Source organism: Phyllobates terribilis, unplaced genomic scaffold, assembly GCF_046119375.1.
Source record: "Phyllobates terribilis strain yellow unplaced genomic scaffold, ASM4611937v1 Scaffold_4__5_contigs__length_816908805, whole genome shotgun sequence".
Classification (NCBI taxonomy): Eukaryota; Metazoa; Chordata; class Amphibia; order Anura; family Dendrobatidae; genus Phyllobates; species Phyllobates terribilis.
Genome location: NW_027362764.1, coordinates 420082982 through 420104501, shown reverse-complemented (window position 1 = coordinate 420104501; position 21520 = coordinate 420082982).

Genomic DNA, 21520 nt, shown 5'->3' with positions numbered 1-21520 from the left:
TAGGCGGAGCGAGTCCACTGGTAAGTCCCCGTTTTTTGGGGCATATGGTTTTCACCCCCAGTTTTGTACTTTCAGTGGGGGGGCTCTTCGGGGGTTCCTGAGGAGGAACGATTTTCCTCATCACTCGCTTCAGTATGGAGAGGGGTGCTGAAGAATCTGAATACTATGGGGAACCGATACAAACGTATGGCTGATAGGAGGAGAGTGTCTGGTCCGGACCTAAGTGTGAACGATCGGGTATGGTTGTCTACCAGGAATATAAAGCTTAAGGTTCCCTCCTGGAAACTGGGTCCCAGGTTCATCGGGCCGTACAGAATCAGTTCTATTATTAATCCGGTGGCATTCCGTCTTGACCTCCCCCCTACGTTTAAAATTCACAACGTGTTTCACAGATCATTGCTTAAGAGGTATGTGGCGCCGGTGGTACCGTCACTTTTACCTCCCCCTCCAGTGGTTGTCAATGGTAACTTGGAGTTCCAGGTATCGAGGGTCATTGATTCACGCTTTAATCGCCGGTCCCTTCAGTACCTGGTTCATTGGAAGGGGTATGGTCCTGAGGAGAGGATGTGGGTTCCTGCGTCGGATATTAACGCAGACCGATTAGTTCGGGCCTTCCACACGACTCACCCGGATAAACCTGGCCCTGAGGGTCCGGAGGCCCCTCGTAGAAGGGGGGGTACTGTCACGGGTGTGTTGCCACGAAGATCGTCACGAGTACACAGCCTGACTTCTCGCAGCTGACTTGTTGGTGCTTTGTGTTTCTCGGCAGTGAGGGAGTTAATTCTCTCTCTCTCTCTGGGCTAGATGAGGTCCAGCCTCGCCCAGCTGCAATCAATACTTCTGTAGTGAGACTCCTTCATATACCTGCTGGTCTGTTTGGGAGGTGTCGGTGAAAGCATTTCATTCAGACTGACAGAGCGGATCGTGGTGTTTGGAGTTGCTGAGATAAGTGTATTTGGAAGTGTTTTTTCCCTTTCCTCGCTTTATCATTTATCTCCTTTCCCGTTGGTTTTCCCTCTGTTGTAGTTGAGAAGTTGTTTGTATGCAAGGTGGTTTTGGTTTTTCCCTTGTACTGTCTCGTTCGTCTAAATACTGTGTTTGGGCATATTATTTCTTGTTCCCTTTGGTTGTGATCGGGGTCCTTCTCAGGACTAGATTACTGAGGTGCAGGGATCTTCAGGAGGTAGGGGTTACGCTGGCGGCCTGGACCTCTGTACCTTTAACAGTACCTCCAGGTTGAGGGATTAGTCAGGGCCCCAGCTTAGGGTCAGCTTAGGCCCCCTACCTCCAGTATACAGAGACAGCGTGACATTTTCACCGACCCACTTAGTTTTTCTCCAGCTACTATGGATCCAGTAGCCGGTCTAGCTCGGCAATTGCAGAGTTTGTCCATGGAGCTGGCGGACGTTAGGTCCAAGGTTTGGCATCCTCAGGAGCAAGCCGGACCAGAGCCTAAAGTAGCTCTCCCTGATAGGTTCACTGGGGGGCGGGACAAGTTTTTTGTTTTCCGGGAGGCATGTAAATTGTACTTTCGGCTGCAGCCTCGGTCATCGGGGAGTGAAGAACAAAGGGTGGGAATTGTCATCTCGCTCCTACAAGGGGACCCACAATCTTGGGCGTTCTCTCTTCCCCCGGGTTCCCCGGCTCTCCAGTCAGTGGATAGGTTTTTCGCTGCCCTGGGACTCGTATATGATGACCCAGATCGGATCTCCCTTGCTGAGTCTAAGTTACGTAGGATCCAGCAGGGAGATCGTCCGGCGGAGGAATTCTGTTCGGAGTTCCGTAGGTGGGCCACGGACACCCAGTGGAATGACCCGGCTCTTAGGAGCCAGTTTTGTCATGGTTTATCCGACAAATTACAGGATGTGTTGGCACAGTATGACTCTCCCGTGTCTCTGGAAGCCGCTATGGCCCTCGCTATTCGCGTGGACAGACGGCTTCGGGAGAGGTGCGGGATAACTCTACCCCCTGTGATGACTCCACCTCCTACAAGGTCCCCTCATATGGTGGTTCCCCTGGTCAGTCCAGAGGAGCCTATGCAATTAGGAGGGACATCATTTCGGGGGAGGGGACCGGTGGTGCGCCATAAGGCAGGAAGGTGTTTCTTCTGCGGGAGAAAGGGACATTTTATTGGGGGGTGTCCGTCCCGTCCCTTGCAGAGTGAAGAGTCATCGGAAAACTGTTGATCCCAGGTTGTGTGGTGGACGGCAATCTGGGAGTAGGTATTTCGTCCCTAGGTTCGTCTCAGTTTCTCGTACCGGCGGAGGTGGTGGTGGGTACGAGAACTGAGAGGATATCTGTTCTTCTGGATAGTGGGGCCGGGGCTAATCTGGTTGATGCTCGGTTTGCCCGGGTTCAAGGTATGCGGTTGAGTGAGTTGGCTAAACCCATCCCCATATTCTCGATCGATGCCAGGCCTCTCGGGCAGGGAAGTTTTTTGCAAGTTGTGCATGACGTAAAACTTCAAGTGGGGGCAATACATAAAGAACTGTTGTCTTGCTATGTGTTGGAGGGTCTTCCCACTCCTATTGTGTTGGGCCTTCCTTGGTTAGCTAAGCATAACCCGGTTATTAATTGGCAAACCAGGGAGATAAGCCAATGGAGTAAATTCTGTAATAAAAACTGCATGAACACGGTCATTGGTGCGGTTACTCCTTGGGTCTTACCTCCATTTCTGGCGGACTTTGAGGATGTATTCTCGGAGAAAGGGTGTCAGGAACTACCTCCTCATCGCGTGTATGACTGTTCTGTAAAACTGCTCCCTGAGGCCAAGTTACCTAAAGCTAGGTTGTATAACCTTTCTGGTCCTGAGAGGCAGGCCATGAAGGATTATATCTCAGAAAGTCTGGCTAAGGGGCATATTAGACCTTCATCTTCACCGGTGGCTGCGGGGTTCTTCTTTGTTAAGAAGAAAGATGGAGGCCTATGCCCTTGCCTGGATTTCCGTGAACTTAATCGGATTACGGTCCGAGATCCGTATCCGCTCCCACTTATTCCCGATCTCTTTAATCAGATCGTGGGCGCCAAATGGTTTTCTAAGTTGGATCTCAGGGGGGCGTACAATCTGATTAGGATGAAGGAGGGGGATGAGTGGAAGACGGCGTTTAACACTCCGGAGGGGCATTATGAGAACCTTGTCATGCCATTCGGTCTGACTAATGCCCCGGCGGTGTTCCAACACTTTGTTAATGACATTTTTCGCCGCTTGGTGGGACAGTTTGTTGTCATATATCTGGATGATATCCTAATTTACTCGCCGGATCTGGTGTCTCATCAGGAGCACGTTAAGCAGGTGTTACAGATCTTGCGGGATAATAAACTGTATGCCAAGTGGGAGAAGTGTGTGTTCGCCGTACAGGAACTCCAGTTTTTAGGCTTCCTGGTTTCAGCGTCCGGTTTTCGTATGGACCCTGGGAAAGTGCGGGCAGTTCTTGAGTGGGATCGGCCAGAGAATCTTAAGGCACTACAACGTTTCCTGGGGTTTGCTAATTATTACCGAAAGTTCATTCGTAATTTCTCGTCCATGGTTAAGCCTCTCACTGACATGACTTAAAAGGGGACGGATTTTTCTAGGTGGTCTGACAAGGCTTGTCAAGCATTCTCCTCTTTGAAAAAATGTTTTGCCTCGGCGCCCATACTCATTCAACCTGATGCGTCTCAGCCATTCATTGTAGAGGTAGACGCTTCCGAGGTAGGGGTGGGAGCAGTATTGTCACAGGGTTCGTCCCCTGGTAAGTGGCATCCGTGCGCCTTTTTCTCTAAAAAATTGTCGTCCGCTGAGAGGAATTACGATGTCGGCAATAGGGAACTCTTGGCCATTAAGTTAGCTTTTGAGGAGTGGCGCCATTTTCTGGAGGGGGCAGTTCATCCGGTCACCGTCATCACCGATCACAAGAACCTGCTATATCTGGAGTCCGCGAAACGTCTGAATCCCAGACAAGCTAGGTGGTCATTGTTTTTTACCAGGTTTAATTTTGTCGTTACATATCGTCCTGGGTCAAAAAATGTAAAGGCGGATGCCTTATCTCGTAGTTTCCCTGGGCCCGCGAATACGGACGACCCGATTCCTATCCTTCAGGAGGGGGTGGTGGTTTCGGCAGTATGCTCTGAGCTGGAGGAGGAGGTATTGGAGGCTCAGGGGGACGCCCCTGTTGGACCTCCAGGGAGATTGTTTGTTCCAGATCAGTTGCGACAAAAGGTGATCGAGGCTCACCATAACTCAGTTTTTGCAGGACACCCGGGGAGTAAAGCAACTGTGGATCTCCTCTCACGTCGGTTTTGGTGGCCTAATTTACATAAGGAGGTGGTAACTTTTGTCGCATCCTGTGGGGTTTGTGCGCGCTCTAAGACCTCACATACCCGTCCGTCTGGGGCCCTCTTACCTTTGAAGATCCCGGAGCGTCCTTGGACTCATCTGTCTATGGACTTTATTACGGACCTCCCTCCGTCTTCGGGTAAAACGGTCATACTCGTTGTAGTGGACAGGTTCAGCAAGATGGCACATTTTATCGCTCTTCCGGCTCTCCCTAATGCTAAAACTCTTGCGCAGGTGTTCATTGGGGAGATTGTGAGGCTTCACGGGGTACCCTCCGAGGTGGTGTCTGATCGGGGGTCTCAGTTTGTGTCTAAGTTCTGGAAGGCGTTTTGTGCACGGCGGGGGATGCAGTTGTCATTCTCATCGGCTTTTCATCCTCAGACCAATGGTCAGACGGAACGTATGAACCAGAGCTTGGAGACATATCTCCGGTGTTTTGTGTCAGAGAACCAGGAGGACTGGGCTTCTTTCTTACCTCTGGCAGAGTTTGCTCTTAATAATAGGCGGAGCGAGTCCACTGGTAAGTCCCCGTTTTTTGGGGCATATGGTTTTCACCCCCAGTTTTGTACTTTCAGTGGGGGGGCTCTTCGGGGGTTCCTGAGGAGGAACGATTTTCCTCATCACTCGCTTCAGTATGGAGAGGGGTGCTGAAGAATCTGAATACTATGGGGAACCGATACAAACGTATGGCTGATAGGAGGAGAGTGTCTGGTCCGGACCTAAGTGTGAACGATCGGGTATGGTTGTCTACCAGGAATATAAAGCTTAAGGTTCCCTCCTGGAAACTGGGTCCCAGGTTCATCGGGCCGTACAGAATCAGTTCTATTATTAATCCGGTGGCATTCCGTCTTGACCTCCCCCCTACGTTTAAAATTCACAACGTGTTTCACAGATCATTGCTTAAGAGGTATGTGGCGCCGGTGGTACCGTCACTTTTACCCCCCCCTCCAGTGGTTGTCAATGGTAACTTGGAGTTCCAGGTATCGAGGGTCATTGATTCACGCTTTAATCGCCGGTCCCTTCAGTACCTGGTTCATTGGAAGGGGTATGGTCCTGAGGAGAGGATGTGGGTTCCTGCGTCGGATATTAACGCAGACCGATTAGTTCGGGCCTTCCACACGACTCACCCGGATAAACCTGGCCCTGAGGGTCCGGAGGCCCCTCGTAGAAGGGGGGGTACTGTCACGGGTGTGTTGCCACGAAGATCGTCACGAGTACACAGCCTGACTTCTCGCAGCTGACTTGTTGGTGCTTTGTGTTTCTCGGCAGTGAGGGAGTTAATTCTCTCTCTCTCTCTGGGCTAGATGAGGTCCAGCCTCGCCCAGCTGCAATCAATACTTCTGTAGTGAGACTCCTTCATATACCTGCTGGTCTGTTTGGGAGGTGTCGGTGAAAGCATTTCATTCAGACTGACAGAGCGGATCGTGGTGTTTGGAGTTGCTGAGATAAGTGTATTTGGAAGTGTTTTTTCCCTTTCCTCGCTTTATCATTTATCTCCTTTCCCGTTGGTTTTCCCTCTGTTGTAGTTGAGAAGTTGTTTGTATGCAAGGTGGTTTTGGTTTTTCCCTTGTACTGTCTCGTTCGTCTAAATACTGTGTTTGGGCATATTATTTCTTGTTCCCTTTGGTTGTGATCGGGGTCCTTCTCAGGACTAGATTACTGAGGTGCAGGGATCTTCAGGAGGTAGGGGTTACGCTGGCGGCCTGGACCTCTGTACCTTTAACAGTACCTCCAGGTTGAGGGATTAGTCAGGGCCCCAGCTTAGGGTCAGCTTAGGCCCCCTACCTCCAGTATACAGAGACAGCGTGACAATAACAGTTGATATGATGACTTGATTTCTATCAAGAGTGCAAGTTATTTTATTTACTGAAAATTACATATTCAATCCTCCCAAGTATTGTCCACCTGCACTTTTGTGCATAGAGTAAGATAATAAAATTCAGACTGTTTGCAGATTTCTTATAGCACAGTAGGGCTATATCTAATGATAGTCCTGGGAGAGGGAGAATAATGGAACATCTGCCTACGGTGCAGTATGTATCTACATGTCAATTATTTTATGTGTATTTACTTTTTATATGTTACTTAGACACAAGGGATGAGAGGAGGATACACAAGGAGGGACACGTGGGTAGCTCCAGAGGATGCTAGAAGTTATGAGAAGCACACCACAATGTTCTTTTTAATTATGAACAGACATATTTGACTTATGGTTAGAAATTCTGGATGGGTGGTTTACGATGCCAGATCTGTGCCTATAGGTATTAATTATTTCATCAGCTACCGTGGATCTTTTTCATTTTAAATTTGTTTAATCTAAAATAAAGACTTAAGTGACATGTCACTTCTTGAAGCAGATTCCATGTGGACGTCATCCAATAAATTATATGAATTATAAGCAAAAATCCATATCAATGTACATTGAAATCTACATCAAAAGTCCATGGATTTTTTATTCGGATTTCCATTGAAATCCGCATCATATGTTTTTAGGTTTTCTTGAAATTCTGGTCACATTTCTAATATGCCATAAACTTTTGTGTTTTGTCCCAGGAAGCTCTAAACCTGCCCTAAGTCTTCAATCCAAGCCCAACTGCTGCCCATGGAATTTAATATATATTTATTATAATTTGTACGGGAAAGGATCAAACCTCTGTAATGCTGAGCATTAAAACTTGTCTATATATGAAAATGATTTAGTGGGTGTGAAGACCCAGGGTCTCCCATGGGCATAATACTACTCAGACAACACAGGGTGAGGGTAAAACAGTGTGGCAATACTTTATTGAACCACCAAATAGACAATAACATATAGAACAGTCCCAGCAAATACCCAAGATGGTGCAAAATTACACAGTCTCACCCTTCTGCTGGCCTGCCGGGAATAGAGCAGCTGTGACTTTGGGACTTCCAGGGCCAACTACCTCAACTAGTGGCGCCCCACTTTGGGTGGACACCCACAGAGAGGATAATAATAAATAATAATAATTTTTATTTATATAGCGCCAACATATTCCGCAGCACTTTACAATTAAGCGGGGACATGTACAAACAATAAATTCAATACAAGGTGAGACAGTTTAACAGTTACATCAGGAGTGAGGTCCCGGCTCGCAAGCTTACATTCTACACGGAAATGGGGGGACACAATAGGTGGAAAGTGCTTGTTATTTCAGGTCACGCAATTATAATAAGTCGGGATTATCATATAAAGCAGTATGATCCGGTCATCAGCCTGTATGTTAAAGTGCAATACTCAATTACCGAGTGCAGTTATCGTGTGCATGGAGGGTGTAGAAACAGATGAACAGTAGGGGGCAGATTCTGAGTAGTATTTAGGAGGGAACAGGGGAAAGTTAGTTTACTGGGTATTTGAGATGGTAGGCTTGTTTAAAGAGATGGGTTTTTAAAGCGCGCTTGAAGACATCGGGGCTAGGCATCAATCGGATCGTCTGGGGTAGAGCATTCCAGAGAACTGGCGCAGCACAAGAGTAGCCTTGGAGACGGAGGTGCGAGGTTCGAATTATGGGGGATGTTAGCCTTAGGTCATTTGTGGAACGGAGGGCACGTGTAGGACGATAGACTGAGATGAGAGAGGAGATATAAGGTGGTGGAGAACTGTGGAGAGCTTTGTGGGTGAGAGCAATGAGTTTATATTGGACCCTGTAGCGAATGGGTAACCAGTGTAATGACTGGCACAAGGTGGAGGCATCAGTGAAGCGGCTGGACAGAAATACGACCCTGGCTGCCGCATTCAGGACAGATTGGAGAGGGGAAATTTTGGTAAGAGGGAGACCGATCAGAAGAGAGTTGCAGTAGTCCAGACGAGATTGAATAAGAGCGACAGTAAGAGTTTTAGCAGTTTCCAAAGTGAGAAAAGATCGGATTCTGGAGATGTTTTTAAGATGCAGGTGACAAGAGCGAGTGAGTGATCGGATATAGGGAGTAAAGGAAAGGTTAGTGTCGAATATGACCCCAAGGCAGAGGGCGTGCTGCTTGGGAGTTATGGTTGACCCCTCGAAGGTAATTTCGATGTTAGGTAGAGTTCGGTTAGTAGATGGGGGAAACACAAGAAGTTCAGTTTTGGAGAGATTCAGTTTGAGATAGAGGGAGGACATGATGGACACAGCAGACAAACAATCCTTGGTATTTTGTATTAGGGTAGGGGTGATGTCAGGGGAAGAAGTGTATAGTTGGGTGTCGTCAGCATAGAGATGATACTGGAACCCAAATCTGCTGATTGTTTGTCCAATAGGGGCAGTGTATAGAGAGAAGAGGAGGGGGCCTAGGACTGAGCCCTGCAGAACCCCGATAGTAAGGGGATGAGGAGGGGAAGAGGAGCCGGCAAAAGATACAGTGAAGGAGCGGTCAGAGAGGTAGGAAGAGGATGTAGCGGCAAGCTTAGGAAGCTGACAGTCTATTGAGGTAAGTGGCCAGGAGACTCAATGGTCCCAACCTGGCTTTCTCCTGAACATACCCATGGAACTAGGTGACCGGATGGTCCCAATCTGGCTTTCTCTGAGCGCATCCATGGGTTCCAGGCGACCGGTGGGTCCCTGCCTGGCTACCCCAAACAACTCCATGGAACCAGGTGACCGGTGTGTCCCAACCTGGTTTTCTCCCAACTGTATCCATGGGTTCTGTGATAGTCAATGGAGCAGATCTGTATCCCTCTGGATGGAGCCATGCTGTCCTGTGAGCTGTCACTTTGAGTGTTCCTGTCTGTGGTTTTGTAAAAGACTCCTGATACAGAGGCATAACCCCCTTATATAGTTCACAACTGTCCTTCAAGACATTATCTACAGGTCAGGGGGAGGTGAAATGAGTTTAACTCTCCATTGTTTGAGCATATAATCGATCTGCATAGCTTATACTCCTCTGATTTGTGAGTCAACAAGCCACAAGGCCCACACAATAGTTAATCAACATATTTAGCAAACATTCATTGTTCAAAGACCCTGTGCAAAGATAACAAAACAAATAAACTGTAGGAGCTGATATAAGATGTAAATACAGCTATTCATCAATAGTGTTGAGCCACCCCCGTAGTGTTCGAGTTTGGTTCGGTTCGTCGAACACCCGTGTGTTCGCCGAACTGTTCGTCGAACTGTTCGTCGAACACCTTCGAACACCGTTAAAACCAATGGCAGGCAAACAAAAACACATAGAAACACATAGAAAACACCTTCAAAGGTGTCCAAAAGCTGACAAACTGCTCAGAAGACACAACTAACACATGGAAAAGTGACAAGTACATATAGTCATGAGAAAAGAAAAGAGGTGGAGGAGTAAAAGGAGGGGGAGACACAGATATAGGCATGTCATGCCCTTCTAAAATCCAAAAAGTGAGAAGCCGACACGTTCAGTCCGCTCCTGCCCGTGCCACCTCCGTGTCACCGAGTTTGTGCCAGAGCCGCGGTGAACCCTGACGGCCAGCCCCCCTCTCCCAATACTGGTGCCTGTCCGCTGGTGGGTCGAGCGAGCCCCCCTGTGGTGGAGGCAGCTCTAAGCTTTTTAATTTAAATTGTCTCTCTAATTTGAATGAATACACTTTAAATCCATTTACAAGGATCTATTGGAGGGCAAGTCTCATGCCAGCAGCCGCGTAATTCCAGCTCCAGTAGCGTCCACTAAAGCTGCTGCAGTTAAAAAGCTTTTATAAGGATCGAGCTCGGCTGTCCACCGCAAGGCATCCTACTGCCAGTCCCAGCCCCTATGCCTTGGGGTGCCTCCTGATGCTCTTCACTGAGTATCCCGTGGTCCCGAAGCATTTCCTTTGAAAAAATTAAGTGTCCAAACTACAGGTGGTGTAGCTTGCTTAACAGCCGGGATAATCCGCTGACTAGCAGACACTGCTACTAGGCACAAAGTATTTCCTGGGCTAGATGCAGTTAAAAATTTGTAATTAGATACTCTCATTGGATGCTGAGAAAGCATTCCATAGAGTCTCCTGGCACGCCATATATGATTCTCTTAAAAAGCTTGGGGTAGGGGTCTAGGGGACCCTTTTATAGCCAAAATCACGGCCCTGTATCGCAACACGTCAACTAGGCTGAAGATAAATGGAACTGTAGCACCCTGAGGGCTCGGTTGCTACAGAGGTATTGCACCTCACCCAGAGGTGTGATATCTCACTCTCAGGTAAGGATGGAGTGTGGATCAGGACCCGACACCTGCATGCATTACACCACATTGCCGTGGGGCAGGGCGACCAATATGCCCCTGAGATGGGCATGACAGTCCCTGTCCCTGGCTGGAGTGGGGGGAGGGAACACTGAGGAAGGGGAACCCTGTAGTGCAGGAGCAGGGAGGAAGCAGTTCCTGGGTGCATTGAGAAGGGAGTATAAAAGGTGGGCACCATCTTAGTTCAGTGCAGAGAAGTCTGAGCAGAAGTGGCAGGGAGCAGGGGCTCTGCATGAGCTCTGCTCCGGAGGCGGGCCTAGTAACAGAGGCCCAGGCCTGGAAGAGGGAGAAGGAAGGAAGAGGAGCGGAGAAGGCTCCAGGAACGAGGAACGAAGGGATCCCAGGGGTGTGGACGGGCGAGTCGCCACCGCACGCCCGAATCCACCTGCATGGAGGGGTCAGGCCAAAGGGGGAGACCGGTCCCCGAAACTAGTGGAGGCAGGAAACGACCCTCAGCTAGAAACCGGAGGCTGTGACATTTTATGTGGCGCAGCCCCTCGCTACACCCGCTAGGAGGGCAGCACATAGGGTCAGGGAAACTGGCGCCAAGTTTACCAAGAGGAGGCCCGAGGCAGCCGGACAGAAGGGTTGGTAAGAAAGGCCAGACAAAGGACACACAAAGGGGGTCCTGTGAAGCGCTCCAAAGTTATCTGGGAGTTGTCTGAGCCCCTCACCTGGTGAGCACAGTACAACGTGGGCAGCCGTTACCTGCAGACGTGGTCTGGATAATAAGAACTGTGAGTAAAGGCCCTGGACTGCATCACTGACTCCGTGTCGTTACTGCTGCTGCCCTGCACCATCACCCCCATCCTCCGCATACACTGCCCTGAGGCTATACTCCTCCCGTGGGGAGTTATGCTACGCTCTGCTGCACCCACAACACCAGCCTCAGCGGTCTGCCCTGCAGCGGCGGTTCACTCTGACCGCAATCCACGGGTGGCGTAGTCGGACATTTAAACATCAAAACCACATAAATAGTTCCGCCACTGGTTTGACCACCCTGAGCCACGGAACCGGGTCGCCGCCACGAAGACTACAACCACCAGCATCCACCAAAAAGGGTCCGGCTCCGGGTGTCCCAAGGCCCAGGGGGTGCATCAGAACATTTTCATCACCTTTCACAATCACCAATGGGACAAGGCAGGGATGTCCTCTGTCCCCTCTCTTATACATCCTAGTGACGGAGCACCTGCTCTCATCAATTCGCCATAACCCCAATATTAGGTGGATTGAGGTGGGAGGCACCGAGTACAAGTGCTCTCTATTTGCTGATGATGTACTAGTATATATCACTCAATCACATATATCCATCCATGCTGTTATGGCTGAAATAGATCACTTTGTTACATGGTCAAATTTTAAAATCAATGCAGCGAAGTCTGAGGCCCTCGATGTCTCCCTCCCCAAATCCATATAGGATTCCATCCAGTCCAACTTTCCCTTTGCCTGGCCCTCACAGGGTATCAAATACTTAGGAATTCCTATTCATAGAGACCTCTCCCATCTATGTTATCTTAATTTTGGGCCCTTTATTGAACAACTCCATACAGACCACGGTTGGCAAGTTAGAACTGTAAGATTCACTACGTGAACCACTGGTGTTTTGTGGAAAAGCACATGTACACTGTGTTCCAAATTATTATGCAAAAAGTGTTTAGGAGTGATAAGGGAAGAATTTGTTTGTTTGTCAGTTAAACTCATTGATGGTGATGTGTGTCAGGGCTCTTTATATCACTGTAAGCAATTGCAGACACCTGTGCTAATTAGTTTGGCAGGTGTGTCCAATGAAAGGCAAGACTACTTAAGAAGGCTGTCTCACATGATTAAGCAGCCTACATTTTCTGCCAAAATGGGAAAGAAAAAGGATGTGTCGGCTGCTGAGAAGCAACAAATTGTGGAGTGTTTAGGTCAAGGCATGAATACAATCAACATTGTGCGATGATCAGGATGAAGTGTCTTGGCAATCAAGAAGTATGTAGCTGATTCACAGTACACACGTGTGCGTGCTGAAAAGGGCAAATTGAGGACTCTTTCCTACAGGCAATTACGTCAGGTTAAAAGAGCAGCGGCAAAAAAGCCTTGTCATAGCAGCAGACAAGTTTTTGAAGCTGCTGGTGCCTCCAACGTCCCCCGAACAACAAGATGCAGGGTCCTTCAGAGGTTTGCAGCTGTGCATATGCCATCCTGTCGACCTCCTCTATCCACTTCACACAAGCAGAAACGGCTCCAGTGGGCCAAACATTACATGAAGACTGATTTCAAAACTGTTTTGTTCACGGATGAGTGCCGTGCAGCGCTCGATGGTCCAGATGGATGGAGTGGAGGATGGCTGGTTGATGGACACCCCACGCAAACACGGCTACAGCGCCAACAAGGAGGAGGTGGAGTAATGTTTTGGGCTGGAATCATGGGGAGAGAGATTGTCGGCCCCTTTAGGATCCCTGAAGGTGCTAAATATGAACTCCATAATGTATGTGGATTTTCTCAAACAGCACTTCCTGCCATGGTTCAAGAAGAAGAACCATGTATTTCACAGCAAGATCATTTTTTTGCATGATAATGCACCATCTCATGCTGCACATAAAACCTCTGCATCTCTGGCTGATATGGGCATAAAAGGGGACAAACTTATGGTGTGACCCCCATGCTCCCCTGACCTCTACCCCATTCAGAACCTCTGGAGCATCATCAAAAGGAGTGTCTATGATGGCGAGAGGCAGTTCACATCTAAGCAACAGCTCTGGGAGGGTATTCTGTCCTCATGCAAAACAATTGAAGCAGAAACCATCCAAAACCTGACAAATTCAATGGACGAGAGAGTTCAGAAGCTCCTTTCGAACAAGGGGTCCTATGTGAAAATGTAACATCACCTAGAATAAAGTTTTGAGTTGAAAACTGTTTGATTTCAGTTTCTAATAACCTGCTAATGCTTATAATTTGAAAAATGACCATTTTTTTGGTCTTTATTAAAATGAAAAGGTTGATCGAAAAGTTTGGGGGATCTAAGAGTGTGGCAACCCAGTAGTCATGATTACTTCGAATTCTGACAATATGAGGGTCATGTTGCAGGTAGTGCAGCAAGAAGGCACTTATGTGTCTTGCGCATCTCGGAGCCCCAAAATTATTTTCCGGGCTAGATGCAGCTAAAAATTATTATTAATTTTAAATCTGGTGGAGCTTAGTATAGATGGGCTAATAGGATCAGTGCTGCACACTGCTACAAAGCCCAAATTATTTTCCAGTCAAGATACAGATAAACATGATTAGTAATTTGAAAGCTTAAAACGGTTGGTAGGGTGATTTTAACCAATCATCAAGCTTTTACTCTCCCCAGGATGACACAGGGGTAGAAAAGTCGTTTCGGATCCATGATTTGTTCATCTTTATGAACGTGAGTCTGTCTACATTATCAGTGGAGAGCCGCGTGCGCTTATCTGTCAGCACACCACCAGCAGCGCTGAACACACGTTCAGACAGAACGCTGGCTGCGGGGCATGACAAGATCTCCAAGGCGTAAGTGGCTAGCTCCGGCCATTTATCCAGATTGGAAGCCCAAAAAGAGCAAGGGTCCAGTGACACAGTCATGGCTTCAATGTTTACTTGGAGATACTCCTGTACCATCGTCTCTAGGCGTTGACTATGTGTCAGACTTCTTGTCTCCTGTGGCCTTGCAAAGGATGGGCTAAAAAAGTGGTGAAATGATTCCGCAAAATTGATGTTACAAGCAGATACTGTGGTTCTGTTACGGTTTGAGTGCTGAACACTTGACGGTCCCACAGTTGGCAAGTTGGAACTGTGAGATTCACTACGTGCACCACTGGTGTTTTGTGGAAAAGCACATGTAAGATTCTGCAACAGTCTCTGCTGATACTCCTGCATGCGTGCATCCCTTTCTATGGCAGGAATAATTTCTGCAAATTTACTTTTGTACAGGGGATCTAACAGTGTGGCAACCCAGTAGTCAGAATTATTTCTAATTCTCACAATTCGAGGGTCATGTTGCAGGTAGTGCAGCAAGAAGGCACTCATGTGTGTTGCGCATCCAGGAGCACCAAGTCCCTGTTGTGTTGGTGGCGAGGTAACAATCATGCTTCCTTCCTCTGTCCTCTCCCCCCAACCTCGCACAACAGAAATGTGATCAAGGTCTCCCTCATCTGATGAGTCTTCCATCAGTTCGTCCTCCACTTCTTCCTGGGCTCTTGCACCTTCCTCACTAGTTTGGCTGCTACCATGCGCCCTGGTAAAACCATCTCCCCCACCCTCACATGCCTGCCGCCTTGGTGCTGCCGACCGTCTGGACCTTGCAGATGTTAGCCCTTCCGCATACAACTCCTCCTCCTCTACTTCCTCCACCTCCTCTTGTGCCACCACCTGACTCCGAATTCTGTTTAACATGTGCTCCAGCATGTAAATCACCGGAATAGTCATGCTGATAATGGCATCGTCAGCACTAAACATCTTCGTCGCCATTTCAAAACTGTGCAGAAGGGTGCATAGGTCCCTGATCTGAGACCACTCCTCCAGCGTGATTTGCCCCACCTCCGGATCTCGTTGGCCCAGGCTATACTTCAGAACGTATTGCACCAGGGCTTGTCGGTGCTGCCACAGTCGCTGCAACATGTGCAGAGTTGAATTCCACCGGGTAGGCACATCGCATTTTAGCCGGTGAAGTGGCAGGCCCAACGACTTCTGTAAAGATGTAAGTCGCTGAGCTGCGGGATGCGAACGGCGGAAGTGAGCACACAGCGACCGTGCCCTCTGCAGAAGGCCATCTAGTCTGGGATAGTGGGCTAAAAATTGCTGGACAACCAGGTTCAACACGTGAGCCATACAAGGCACGTGTGTGACATTGCCCCGGCGAAGGGCCGCACCCAGGTTTGCAGCATTGTCGCACACGGCCTTCCCTGGTTTCAGGTCCAGTGGAGACAACCATTCATGAAATTGGTTCTCCAGAGCTGACCACAACTCCTCAGCTGTGTGACTCACATTTCCCAGACATTTCAAAGTAAAAACCGCCTGATGACGTTGAGCCCTACTGCCAGCATAGTAAGGAGGTGTGCAGGATCCCTTCTGCGCAGTTAGAAAGCTTGTGGCATGACCAGACAGGCTTTGGGTGCAGGTGGAAGACCGAGAGGAGGTTGAGGAGGCAGAAGCAGTGGAGGAACTTTGACATAAAGAGGATTGACGCACAACTCGTGGGGACGGCAAGACTTGGACAGCAGCCCCTTGTCCTGCTGTCACCATAGTTACCCAGTGCCCAGTCAGCGACATGTAACGCCCCTGTCCATGCCTACTCGTCCAAGTGTCTGTGGTGAAATGCACCCTGTCACACACAGAGTTTCTCAAAGAAGCGGTGATGTTGTGTGCAACATGCTGGTGGAGCGCAGGCACACCTTTCTTTGAGAAGTAGTGCCGACTGGGCATCTGGTACTGGGGCACTGCGACGGACATAAGGTCTCGAAAATCCTCTGTGTCCACCAGGCGGAAAGGCAGCATTTCTGTAGCCAAGAGCTTGCAGATGGTGAAATACAACCTCTTAGCTTTCTCATGGCTAGGAGGAAATGGTCTTTTACTTGTCCACATCTGAGGGACCGAGGGCTGGCTATTGTGCTTAGACGGGGTTGATAAGGGTGTCCCCGGCAAACTGCCGGTCTGTGAGGAAGATGCAGGCGGACATGTTAGGTTGCCTTGATCCAAAGGTGGTGCTATCGATGTCGGACAGCGCTCAACACCAGCTGGTGTTACCACCTCCAAAGAAAATGATGACCTGCCAATCACGCTGGCTGTTGCGGGTAAAGAGGTGGCAGGTCTGCGCCCCAAAACAGGTGTGACTGCTGTCCCCCCAGTCACAGAGGATGAAGAGGCCGCGGATGCACAAGATATGGCAGACGGTGGTTGGCCCGGCCGGCTAGGCCGCATTGTAGCACACTGAGCTTCCCACTGCAACTTATGCTTCATGTCCATGTGCCGGTTCATGCATGAAGTACTCAAACTATGTATTTTTTGGCCTCTACTTAGCTTTTGCTGACAAATGTTACAGATAACACGAGTTGGGTCATCGTTATCGATCTGAAAAAATGCCCAGGCTATGCAAGGCTTAGCACCCATGCGACCTGAAGAGCCACCACGACTTGTGGTGAGAGGCAGAGTTGTGTTTGAGGATGCAGTTGTTGATGTGCTTCCAGTACTACGTCTCTGTCCAGGAAGGCGCAACCTGACCTCGTCGTCACTAGCATCTTCCTCCACCTCCTCTGCTGACCTCATCTCTTGGCTGACTGTGGGTTGACAGTAAGTGGGATCTCCAACCTCATCATCATCACCCTGTGCGTTATCACACCCGTCGTCCTCAGAGCCAACCTGTTCCTGCCCTGACAAAAAACTAAAGTTGTCGCTCCAATCAGGTATTTGAGTCTCATCATCGTCTTCCTCATTGTCTCCACCAACAGGAGTTACAGTTTGGGAATGAGGGTCTACATTATGGTCAGAACCTTCTGCGTCTGGTCCTGGATCCGATTCATAAAGATTCTGGGCATCAGTGCAGATCATTTCCTCGTCTGGATTCACAGAAGCGCTGGAGTCGACCTCTGATTCCCAGGCTATAGTATGAGTAAACAGCTCTGCAGACTCAACCATCTGTTCTACCTCATACTCAGACGGGCAGCTGGAGATTTGGGAGCTGTGAGGAAGCAAGTGCGATTGGGGTGACACCTTTGAGGACTGGAGTATTTGTGATGTTGAAGTTGATGTGGAGGAGAGCCCACTTAAAGGAGCACTTGATATCCGTTGAAGCACCTGCTATTTTTGTGCCTCATCTGGAATTTGTAGCGATTGGCGTGGCCGTAAGAAAGGGATCTTATCACATTGTCCGCTAAAAGAAGTAGACATTTTAGTTTGGCTGGAAGATGGTCTTTCTTCTGCAGATGTTACTGTTGCTTTAACACCTACCCCACGGACACAACCTTTTTTCCCCTTCCCAACACGCCTATTCCCCTTTCCACCAGCAGCAGGCCTTTTTCCACTCATTTTGGTGGTTAACTAATTCACAACTCTGGAGTTGTTTGCACAAAAAAACAATGGATGGGAACCGAGCAGAGCTGAGTGGCCAAACTGTGGTATTAGGCCAAAACTATTGGCTGGGTTAGATGCAGAAAAAATTATATTCAATTTGCAACCTGATGGAGGTCAGTATAGATGGACTAATAGAGAAAGTCCCACACACAGCTAGAAGCCCAAATATTTTTTCAGTGGTAGATGCAGAAAAAAAATATATTCAGTTTGCAACCTGATTGAGGTCAGTATAGATGGACTAATAGAGAAAGTCCCACACACAGCTAGAAGGCCAAATATTTTTTCAGAGCTGGATGCAGAAAAAAATTATATTCAGTTTGCAACCTGATGGAGGTCAGTATAGATGGACTAATAGAACAAGTCCCACACACAGCTAGAAGCCCAAATATTTTTTCAGAGGTAGATGCAGATAATAATTCTTTTTAATTTGCAACCTGATGGAGGTCAGTATAGATGGACTAATAGAGAAAGTCCCACACACTGCTAGAAGGCCAAATATTTTTTCAGAGCTAGATGCAGACAAAAAATTATTTTCAGTTTGCAACCTGATGGAGGTCAGTATAGATGGACTAATAGAACAAGTTCCACACACAGCTAGAAGCCCAAATATTTTTTCAGATGTAGATGCAGACAAAAAATTATATTCAGTTTGCAACCTGATGGAGGTCTGTATAGATGGATTAATAGAACAAGTCCCACACACAGCCAGAAGCCCAATATTTTTTCAGAGGTAGATGCAGAAAAAAAATATATTCAGTTTGCAACCTGATGGAGGTCAGTATAGATGGACTAATAGAGAAAGTCCCACACACTGCTAGAAGGCCAAATATTTTTTCAGAGCTGGATGCAGATAAAAATTATTTTTAATTTGCAACCTGATGGAGGTCAGTATAGATGGACTAATACAGAAAGTCCCACACACTGCTAGAAGGCCAAATATTTTTTCAGAGCTGGATGCAGATAAAAATTATTTTTAATTTGCAACCTGATAGAGGTCAGTATAGATGGACTAATAGAGAAAGTCCCACACACTGCTAGAAGGCCAAATATTTTTTCAGAGCTAGATGCAGAAAAAAATTATATTCAGTTTGCAACCTGATGGAGGTCAGTATAGATGGACTAATAGAACAAGTCCCACACACAGCTAGAAGCCCAAATATTTTTTCAGAGGTAGATGCAGATAAAAATTATTTTTAATTTGCAACCTGATGGAGGTCAGTATAGATGGACTAATAGAGAAAGTCCCACACACTGCTAGAAGGCCAAATATTTTTTCAGAGCTAGATGCAGACAAAAAATTATTTTCAGTTTGCAACCTGATGGAGGTCAGTATAGATGGACTAATAGAACAAGTCCCACACACAGCTAGAAGCCCAAATATTTTTTCAGAGGTAGATGCAGAAAAAAATTATATTCAGTTTGCAACCTGATGGAGGTCTGTGTAGATGGATTAATAGAACAAGTCCCACACACAGCTAGAAGCCCAATATTTTTTCAGAGGTAGATGCAGAAAAAAAATATATTCAGTTTGCAACCTGATGGAGGTCAGTATAGATGGACTAATAGAACAAGTCCCACACACTGCTAGAAGCCCAAATATTTTTTCAGAGGTAGATGCAGAAAAAAATTATATTCAGTTTGCAACCTGATGGAGGTGTGTATAGATGGATTAATAGAACAAGTCCCACACACAGCTAGAAGCCCAATATTTTTTCCGAGGTAGATGCAGAAAAAAAATATATTCAGTTTGCAACCTGATGGAGGTCAGTATAGATGGACTAATAGAGAAAGTCCCACACACTGCTAGAAGGCCAAATATTTTTTCAGAGCTAGATGCAGAAAAAAATTATATTCAGTTTGCAACCTGATGGAGGTCTGTATAGATGGATTAATAGAACAAGTCCCACACACTGCTAGAAGGCCAAATATTTTTTCAGAGCTGGATGCAGATAAAAATTATTTTTAATTTGCAACCTGATGGAGGTCAGTATAGATGGACTAATAGAGAAAGTCCCACACACTGCTAGAAGGCCAAATATTTTTTCAGAGCTAGATGCAGAAAAAAATTATATTCAGTTTGCAACCTGATGGAGGTCAGTATAGATGGACTAATAGAGAAAGTCCCACACACAGCTAGAAGCCCAAATATTTTTTCAGAGGTAGATGCAGATAAAAATTATTTTTAATTTGCAACCTGATGGAGGTCAGTATAGATGGACTAATAGAGAAAGTCCCACACACTGCTAGAAGGCCAAATATTTTTTCAGAGCTAGATGCAGACAAAAAATTATTTTCAGTTTGCAACCTGATGGAGGTCAGTATACATGGACTAATAGAACAAGTCCCACACACAGCTAGAAGCCCAAATATTTTTTCAGAGGTAGATGCAGAAAAAAATTATATTCAGTTTGCAACCTGATGGAGGTCTGTATAGATGGATTAATAGAACAAGTCCCACACACAGCTAGAAGCCCAATATTTTTTCAGAGGTAGATGCAGAAAAAAAATATATTCAGTTTGCAACCTGATGGAGGTCAGTATAGATGGACTAATAGAGAAAGTCCCACACACTGCTAGAAGGCCAAATATTTTTTCAGAGCTAGATGTAGAAAAAAATTATATTCAGTTTGCAACCTGATGGAAGTCAGTATAGATGGACTAATAGAACAAGTCCCACACACTGCTAGAAGCCCAAATATTTTTTTAGAGCTAGATGCAGAAAAAAATTATATTCAATTTGCAACCTGATGGAGGTCAGTATAGATGGACTAATAGAATGATGCTATGCCCAAAAGATTTTACTTCACTAGGTGCAGTAAAAAATTGGTATTCTATACACAGGTGGTATATCTTGCAACACAGATAGGCTACTCCACTGACTAACACACTCTGCAATAGGCCAAAAAGGATTAGCTTTGCTAGATTCAGCCACATGCTGTGAAAAAAACTTGCACATCCCTGGCACAGACCTGCCTGGCAAAAACTGATAGGAACTGATGTAACCTAGTCCTGAAAAGGACTGCAATTACAATTAGTCTTTACTCCCACAATCTATCTATTTAAGAGCACAGACCTGCCTGATAAAAGTCGTAGGAAATGCTGTAACCTAGTCCTTAAAAGGACTGCAATCACAACTATTCCCTACTCCCAAGCTATCTGTAGATTTGTGCGAAAATTGGCTTGAAATTAACAAGGTATAGCGCACACAGCAACAGCGGTGCCGTCTAACACGCTGCTGCAGCAGTGAGAAAATGGTGGCGACGGGGAAAATGGCTTGGTCTTATAGGGCAAGGACATGTGACATACACTGCCAATGACACATGCCCTTGCTTGTGTGAAAAAAGCACTTCGCTCCGTGTGTGCGCTGCTGATAGGCTGACAGATTGCACCTCCCCACTGTAAATGCGGGAAAGAGAAAATAAAAATGGAGATCTTCATTATTCCTGCAGAGATCCATCCCCTGCCCCTCCCCCCACCCCGCTGTACACTCAAACTGCGTATTAACATTAATTTTCATCATTACTGAGAAAAAATCCAGTTATGATTTTGGTGCACGAACAGTTATCGAACATAACCTCGAACAGCCGAATTTTTCTCAAATCGTTCGTGTTCGCCGAACGGCTCGAACACCGCCCAAAACAGCTCGAATTTGAGATTGGCGAACAGTTCGAGTAGAACAACGCTCATCTCTATTCATCAATTAACAATTCTCAACTCAACCTACAAGAGAAGTCAACATTCAGACTTATGACAAAAGTCCATGCTTCTTGTCCCACCCGAAGAAAGAAACACATGAATTCAAAAGTAAACATAAAAATAATAGTGTATTTCTCCTGGCCTACTTAATTTAGACATCTGGATAATTAAGATTAAAAGCTGTGTCGTAACAGTGGGCTAATATTTTTTTGCCAACAGGACAAGCTTTTAAGTTTTTCATTAATCTCTGTAGTTTAT